This window comes from Vigna unguiculata, chromosome 10, assembly GCF_037176805.1.
Source record: "Vigna unguiculata cultivar grain cowpea cultivar isolate G323 ecotype 2 chromosome 10, ASM3717680v1, whole genome shotgun sequence".
NCBI classification, from domain to species: Eukaryota; Viridiplantae; Streptophyta; class Magnoliopsida; order Fabales; family Fabaceae; genus Vigna; species Vigna unguiculata.
Window position 1 is genome coordinate 52,465,997 of NC_140801.1, and position 9,253 is coordinate 52,475,249.

At 24.4% G+C, this 9,253-nt stretch overlaps 2 long non-coding RNA genes across 2 annotated transcripts; both read right to left on the reverse strand.

The window, feature by feature from the left end:
• Positions 1-1,192: 1,192 nt before the first annotated feature.
• LOC114167558 (uncharacterized) lies at positions 1,193-2,662 on the reverse strand. The gene is made up of 2 exons (XR_003600263.2): positions 2,555-2,662; positions 1,193-1,538 (listed from the first exon to the last, which is right to left on the reverse strand). It is a non-coding gene; the product is annotated as an uncharacterized LOC114167558 (long non-coding RNA).
• A 4,361-nt stretch (positions 2,663-7,023) lies between these two features.
• Positions 7,024-8,493, reverse strand: LOC114165032 (uncharacterized). Its single transcript, XR_003599678.2, has 2 exons — positions 8,386-8,493; positions 7,024-7,369 (listed from the first exon to the last, which is right to left on the reverse strand). It is a non-coding gene; the product is annotated as an uncharacterized LOC114165032 (long non-coding RNA).
• Positions 8,494-9,253: the final 760 nt, after the last annotated feature.

Sequence of the window (9,253 nt, forward strand, 5' to 3'; positions counted from 1 at the left end):
AGCTTTTTTTTAGTTTTCCTGAAGATACTCCATCCCACTCATGCTCTGGAACCAAATTTTCGGAATCCTGTAATGGGGTGCAGAAAGAAATTTGATGGGTACAGAAAGAAACATCCACTCATTATTAATGTTTGCGCCTCTTCATGCACCTCATATAGAGAAACTTTCCATTTTTTTTTATGGTATACAATTCAGAAATTAAAAGATAATTTCAGTTATTTTGTTATGAATTTTACTTTGAAATTTTCTTAAAAGAAAGCGTTACTTTCAGATTATACAATTTAAAAAAATAAAACGAAAAAAAAAGGACATATGAAGTTCAACAAAAATGTTATGAAAGTGCAGAAAAAAACTCACTTATACTATCTTTATTGAGTCCAAACACCGTTTCATAACCTTATAGGGTATTTTAATGGTAACTTATGGATGATCTATTTTCATAAGCTTTTCTGAACAAGATATGTTTTAAAAACATATGATACCTGGAGAATTACATTTAAGAACGTGTGTAATAAAATCTCTTAATCATTAACTTTAAAATAATATTTTTAATGTTGTTTCTTAATTAAAACACTACAATGTAGAAAGAAAAATCATTTACTATGTATTTTTTTTATAACCAATCCAAAATTTTCTTTTAGTAAATAAGTATCTTAATTTTAATTTTTTATTACATTATAATAAATTATTTTTTAGTATTAAATTTTGTATTTTAAAAACATAGGTATTTTAAAGAAAAATAAATTTATTTTTCAAAAAGTAATAGGAGAGAAGTGACTTCATCTTTTAATGTTGAAAAGTTGAAAAAAATATTCGTAGAGTTTTATATTAATTCATTGCAACTTAATTCAGCAAAATGTTTTCGGATAGGATTATACTCGATTAGTAAAAAATAAAATTCTAAGAGTTTTAGGATCTAATTTATATTAAATACAAATTCAAAATTATTCTTCAAAATTATTATACTAATTATTATTTACAGAGATTCATAATTATCCAAATTCAAAAAATTTATTAATTATGTTTTAATTAGATCAATATTTGGCAAGTACACTAAGGTCAAATACCATTCCATTTTACTCTATTAATTTGTTTTGTTTTAAAATTCTCGCTTTCTAAAAGTAAAAATGAAATTCATTTTCTGCAGTATAGATTATTAAAACAAAATTGAGAATAAAATAAAAAATAACTATTTATAAAAGAATATGATTATTTTTAATAAAAGAAATAGTTGAAAAGTTTTGTTCTATTTCAATTATTCATGACTCCAAAATGCGAACGATCCTTTATTCATGTTCCCAATCTTATCATTCTGTGTATTTTAATCACTCTTATCATCATCATTGCCATATTTTTGTTGAACTTGCTTGGCCTGTATCATTGCAGTGTCATATTTCTTCTCACCGTGAAGAACTTGACCCAGGTAGTTCCCAGTCACTGCCCCTGCAACAAACCCTACACTCTGATACACCAAACATCTCATTAAACACATCACGGCTCCTTCGCAGGTTTTCCAAGGATCACTCTTGCAAAAATCACTGCCAGAAAAAAACAAATCAGAATCAGGCCAAAAACATCATTTATAAGATTCTATATCAAATTAATGTAAAATTGATTAAAATAGATTTTATAACGTAAAATAAGTAAGTATTTGATTTTCAAAATCAATTAAAAAATAAAAAATTGACATTGAATAAGAAACAACTAATTAAAAATTGATTCAGCTATATTAGGTTGAACCAAACACACATATATGTGGTGTCATTCCATATTCAAACACACTAAAATAGGTTGAACCAATACTTCTCAAGATACACTCCCTTTTATCAGCATAACAATATCTACGTAAAATTTGAACTACTGGGATAAGTCCCAAACAGATCGGATACATACATAACTAATATTCGATTATTAAAACTATATTTTTTTTTTCAATTACCAAAGCCTTATTACGATGAGTCCGAGAACCTACCCTAAGAGTAACATTAGAACATACTCGTACCAATTTTCTGACTCCTTTTAGATATTGGGTAAAATAATAAAAAATTCTAACCTTAGAAAAGTTGCAGAAAAAGAAAAAGAACAGTATCAAACTCCTGCATTTGTTGTTACAACAAATCTGTATATTATCAAATTTTATCAGATTCCGTTGAAACAAAATTATTATCAAATTTTCACATCTTTTTAAGAGAGAACAGAAGGCTGATAAATAAATGCTTTTAGTGTAAAAAGGACCACAAAATCTCGTTGGTAACAAATAAGATGAAGGTAACTTTCCTGTCAATGATCAAAATTCCACAATAAAAAAGAGAATTTGATTTTTCTAAGACCTAATCAATTAAATTATCAATCTATTGATCAATTAATCAAGAAGAAAAAAACATCAGTATTCTACAACAAAAGAACAGAATTAACAAAGAACAGAATTGTTTTGAATATGAAGCCTACAAATTCAAAGGAAGAAAATACAAATCCGTAGTAAATCAACAAAAATCAACCAAATCATGCACAGAGAAGAAAATACAAAGAAATTTGGATTTAACTTCTCTTTTACCTATTTATTGGCGGAGGTTGCAGAGTTTCCGATGGTGGCGTTTCTAGTTCCCGTCCTCTCTCTTCTTCGATGTAAATTCAAACTAAATTAAGTTATAATGCAATTCCGTATATATTGAATCCGTATATATTGAATTACTTGAAAGTTTTGGCCCATTTAAGTGTTTGGCCCAATTAGTCTGATATATATATATATATATATATATATATATATTTATTTATTTATTTTAAAAGTATAACTAATTTTTTAAATTTTTGTATATCTTATTCTTATTAATATTTAATTATTCTGTAAATAAAATAATTTAAATATGTTTTGATATATAAATATAAAATGGTAACATCACTGATAAGACTTACCAAACTTTAGAATAATTGAAGTGATATCTCATTTGAAAATTTTATGTTGGCTCAAATGAAATTAAGAGCAATTTATAAAAAAATATTTGAGTCCTAATAAAAATTTAAACCCCTATCTATATAATCTCTATTATAAACGTAATTATACGTAACGTTATAATTTAACACCGACTTCAAGATCTGCGTGCACGATAATAATAACATCTATATTTTCGTAATTATTTTATTAATAATAACAACTATATTTTCGTAATTATTTAATTTTAAAAAATGTATGCATTTTTTGGATATGTATGATATTATATTACTAATGAATGATATTGTAATGTTATTAAATTAATAAATAAAATAAAAGTATATTTATCAAAGTAAAATGTATGAAGAAAATATGAGAAAATATTTATTGATGAATTAGAGAAAAAAAGAAGGAAATAAGTAAATAGTTTTATAAAAACTTGTAAAGGTAACCGTTAATTTTTAAAAATTTAAAAAATGATTATATGGTAAAAGATAAAGTTGAAATTATGAAATATGAACACAAAAGTAGTTATAGATATAATATATTGAATAAAAAATAATTCTTTAATTTATTTTTATTCATAAAAAAATAATTAAAAATATGATCAATTTAATCAAATTCATCCGTGAACAATTCTTACATGATGGATGCATCTATAAAAAAAAATATTCATTACAATTTTTTAAAGTTTCTAAAGTACATATTGTAAAATAAATTTTAAAATATAGTGTTTAAAATTTTAAAAAAAAATCAGAAAGATATAATTGCGAAAAAACAAAATGTTAGATTAAGTTTCATGCACGGGACAGTCCATTAAATTGTAATAAATAATGGATGAATCATTATTTGTAAAACAATTTTCATCACATACAATTATCGATTAAAAGTCAAGTAATAATTGTAATTAGACTAGGATAATTATTTAATATAGAGTAGCATAAGGTTTGGATAAGAGCGGGGTTAATATACGGATAATCATATTTATAAATATTCACTTTAATATATATATATATATATATATATATATATATATATATATATATATATATATATATATATATATATATATTACCTACCAATAAAACTTCCAGAACTTTGTTTCTATTGGTTAACCAAACAATTAATGAGACAATACTGGAAATGAGTTTAGAAATTTTTGGATAAATTCTTCTTATACGACGCAATGCTACAATCCACGTTTTAGATAAAAACATGTAACCACTAACAAATTAACCAAGAGAACTTTATCCACGTTTTAGTTATACGACGCAATGCTACAATCCACGTTTTAGATAAACACATGTAACCACTAACAAATTAACCAAATTAACCAAGAGAACTTTTCTAACAATCTTGGTTTACTCAGGCTCGTCGATGTAAGAATGGAAGCATAGAAGAAGTTTTTATAGATGATCTAGTACTGAATTCAAACCGTACATAACAAAGAAAGAAGAATTACATTGTTCAACCTTATGCTGCTAGAAGCGTATCTTTTTCACCACAGATTTTGAATGCCTGAAAAGTGTATATTACTTGCAGAATGAAATGTAGAAATCAATTGTCCTGGCCATTGTTAGCGGCAGGTTCTTGCTCCACCGCATCTTTTTTTATCTCCGCCTCTTTCTTGATGTTCTCCACAGCATCTTTCTCGATCTCCGCCTCTTTCTTGATGTTCTCCACCGCCTCTTTCTTGACCACTGCCTCTTCCTTGATCTCCGTGGTGGCCGAGCCACCTCTTACACGCACAGAGATATGATACTTAATCTGTACGTAACCTATCAAAAGCCCGTTCAGGAGGGCTGCTCCCCCGACGATGCACTTCGTCGTTTTATCCATGGATTCAGTTTGTTTCAAATGCTACGAGTTGTATAGTACCCAGCTTTTATAAGCCAATAAACCCAACAAACCCAACAAACCCAACAAACCCAGAATCTGATTAAACGTACCAATATCTATATTTTTTTTTTATTTATTTAAATTTTGTTACGGTGATTAAAATAATTTAACATCATAATTTAAAAACTAATTTAATATTGAAACAAATCTCATAAATAAAATTAATAAGGTGCAGTAAACCTTTTTTACTACGTCTAATACAAAGTTTGTAACTAAAAAATAACGAATAAGTTAAATCAAAAAATAAATATTAATTCAAATAATAATAGTGTTAAATAATATTAATAATATTAATATTAGTAGTTAAAAAAGTTAATATTAAAGAAATCGAGTTTTAATTAAAGAAATAAATTAAAAAGAGATATTAATAATAATAACTAATGGAGAGAAAATATGAATGGACTTTTAAACTTTTTGTTAATATATATATATATATATATATATATATATATATATATATATATATATATATATATATATATATATATATATATATGATTAAAATAATTTAAGCCTTCATTAAATCCTAATCATATTAAAATTAACCTATAAATAAAAGTAATAAAGTATAATAAAGTCTTTTAATTTTTGACAAATACCAATTCAAAATTGGTAATATTATAATCAAATGAATAATTTAAAATAAAATATATTTATTGATTCAAATAATAAACATAATTATAATAAATAGTATTTTGAATTATATAAATATTTATTAAAATAATAATACTTTTGATGATGATAATAATACTCTGAAAAATAGTATTTATATATAGAGGCAAAATTTTATACATTGATGATAATTAATTAAGAAAAACTATATTCAGTATTAGCAAGTAAGTAAAATTAAAATTAGGATGCTTCATATATCAAAGACAATTGTTTAAAATAAAAAAATCTATATATTTTATTTTTTTGTAAAAGAAATAGGTATTTTAGCTATGAATAAAGTCGTAGATAAAATATTGATATGAGTGTTTACAACAAAAACATATTTTTACATATTATATTTAAAAACAAAATGTTATGGTTTTTCCATAGTTAAAACAATTTGATATCACCCTGAATAATTAATTTAACATTGAATTAAATCTTGTAAGTAAAAATAATAAAGCGTAATAAACTCTGTCAATAGTTCTAATGCAAAATTAGCAACTAATGAGTATCAATCAAATTAATAAGTTAACGCAAAATATAATTATTGATTCAAATAATAATAATTTTAAATAATATTATCATTGTTAATATTATTGAGATTAATAGTTCAATGAAAAAGTTAAATTAAAATATATAATGATGGATTAAGAATAATGTTAGAACAAAATATATATAATCATTGGTTAAATAATGATAATAATAATAATAATAATAATAATAATAATGAGAAAAAATTGTGAATGAACTTCTGGATTTTTTGTTCAGAAGTAAAATATTGATCAAAACCATTTCACATAATCGTAATTTAAAAAATAAAATAATTTTGAAACTATCTTAAATTAAAAAAATAAAGTGTAATAAAATCTCTTAATCATTAACTTTAAAATAATATTTTTAATGTTGTTTCTTAATTAAAACACTACAATGTAGAAAGAAAAATCATTTACTATGTATTTTTTTTATAACCAATCCAAAATTTTCTTTTAGTAAATAAGTATCTTAATTTTAATTTTTTATTACATTATAATAAATTATTTTTTAGTATTAAATTTTGTATTTTAAAAACATAGGTATTTTAAAGAAAAATAAATTTATTTTTCAAAAAGTAATAGGAGAGAAGTGACTTCATCTTTTAATGTTGAAAAGTTGAAAAAAATATTCGTAGAGTTTTATATTAATTCATTGCAACTTAATTCAGCAAAATGTTTTCGGATAGGATTATACTCGATTAGTAAAAAATAAAATTCTAAGAGTTTTAGGATCTAATTTATATTAAATACAAATTCAAAATTATTCTTCAAAATTATTATACTAATTATTATTTACAGAGATTCATAATTATCCAAATTCAAAAAATTTATTAATTATGTTTTAATTAGATCAATATTTGGCAAGTACACTAAGGTCAAATACCATTCCATTTTACTCTATTAATTTGTTTTGTTTTAAAATTCTCGCTTTCTAGAAGTAAAAATGAAATTCATTTTCTGCAGTATAGATTATTAAAACAAAATTGAGAATAAAATAAAAAATAACTATTTATAAAAGAATATGATTATTTTTAATAAAAGAAATAGTTGAAAAGTTTTGTTCTATTTCAATTATTCATGACTCCAAAATGCGAACGATCCTTTATTCATGTTCCCAATCTTATCATTCTGTGTATTTTAATCACTCTTATCATCATCATTGCCATATTTTTGTTGAACTTGCTTGGCCTGTATCATTGCAGTGTCATCTTTCTTCTCACCGTGAAGAACTTGACCCAGGTAGTTCCCAGTCACTACCCCTGCAACAAACCCTACACTCTGATACACCAAACATCTCATTAAACACATCACGGCTCCTTCGCAGGTTTTCCAAGGATCACTCTTGCAAAAATCACTGCCAGAAAAAAACAAATCAGAATCAGGCCAAAAACATCATTTATAAGATTCTATATCAAATTAATGTAAAATTGATTAAAATAGATTTTATAACGTAAAATAAGTAAGTATTTGATTTTCAAAATCAATTAAAAAATAAAAAATTCACATTGAATAAGAAACAACTAATTAAAAATTGATTCAGCTATATTAGGTTGAACCAAACACACATATATGTGGTGTCATTCCATATTCAAACACACTAAAATAGGTTGAACCAATACTTCTCAAGATACACTCCCTTTTATCAGCATAACAATATCTACGTAAAATTTGAACTACTGGGATAAGTCCCAAACAGATCGGATACATACATAACTAATATTCGATTATTAAAACTATATTTTTTTTTTCAATTACCAAAGCCTTATTACGATGAGTCCGAGAACCTACCCTAAGAGTAACATTAGAACATACTCGTACCAATTTTCTGACTCCTTTTAGATATTGGGTAAAATAATAAAAAATTCTAACCTTAGAAAAGTTGCAGAAAAAGAAAAAGAACAGTATCAAACTCCTGCATTTGTTGTTACAACAAATCTGTATATTATCAAATTTTATCAGATTCCGTTGAAACAAAATTATTATCAAATTTTCACATCTTTTTAAGAGAGAACAGAAGGCTGATAAATAAATGCTTTTAGTGTAAAAAGGACCACAAAATTTCGTTGGTAACAAATAAGATGAAGGTAACTTTCCTGTCAATGACCAAAATTCCACAATAAAAAAGAGAATTTGATTTTTCTAAGACCTAATCAATTAAATTATCAATCTATTGATCAATTAATCAAGAAGAAAAAAACATCAGTATTCTACAACAAAAGAACAGAATTAACAAAGAACAGAATTGTTTTGAATATGAAGCCTACAAATTCAAAGGAAGAAAATACAAATCCGTAGTAAATCAACAAAAATCAACCAAATCATGCACAGAGAAGAAAATACAAAGAAATTTGGATTTAACTTCTCTTTTACCTATTTATTGGCGGAGGTTGCAGAGTTTCCGATGGTGGCGTTTCTAGTTCCCGTCCTCTCTCTTCTTCGATGTAAATTCAAACTAAATTAAGTTATAATGCAATTCCGTATATATTGAATCCGTATATATTGAATTACTTGAAAGTTTTGGCCCATTTAAGTGTTTGGCCCAATTAGTCTGATATATATATATATATATATATATATATATATATATATATATATATATATATATATATATATATATATGGTAAAAGATAAAGTTGAAATTATGAAATATGAATACAAAAGTAGTTATAGATATAATATATTGAATAAAAAATAATTCTTTAATTTATTTTTATTCATAAAAAAATAATTAAAAATATGATCAATTTAATCAAATTCATCCGTGAACAATTCTTACATGATGGATGCATCTATAAAAAAAATATTCATTACAATTTTTTAAAGTTTCTAAAGTACATATTGTAAAATAAATTTTAAAATATAGTGTTTAAAATTTTAAAAAAAAATCAGAAAGATATAATTGCGAAAAAACAAAATGTTAGATTAAGTTTCATGCACGGGACAGTCCATTAAATTGTAATAAATAATGGATGAATCATTATTTGTAAAACAATTTTCATCACATACAATTATCGATTAAAAGTCAAGTAATAATTGTAATTAGACTAGGATAATTATTTAATATAGAGTAGTATAACGTTTGGATAAGAGCGGGGTTAATATAGAGTAATATAACGTTTGCATGGACAGAGATATGATACTTACTCTGTACGTAACCTATCAAAAACCCGTTCAGTAACGCTTCCACGATGATGCACCTCGTTTTATCCATGGAATCAGTTTGTTTCGAATGCCAATA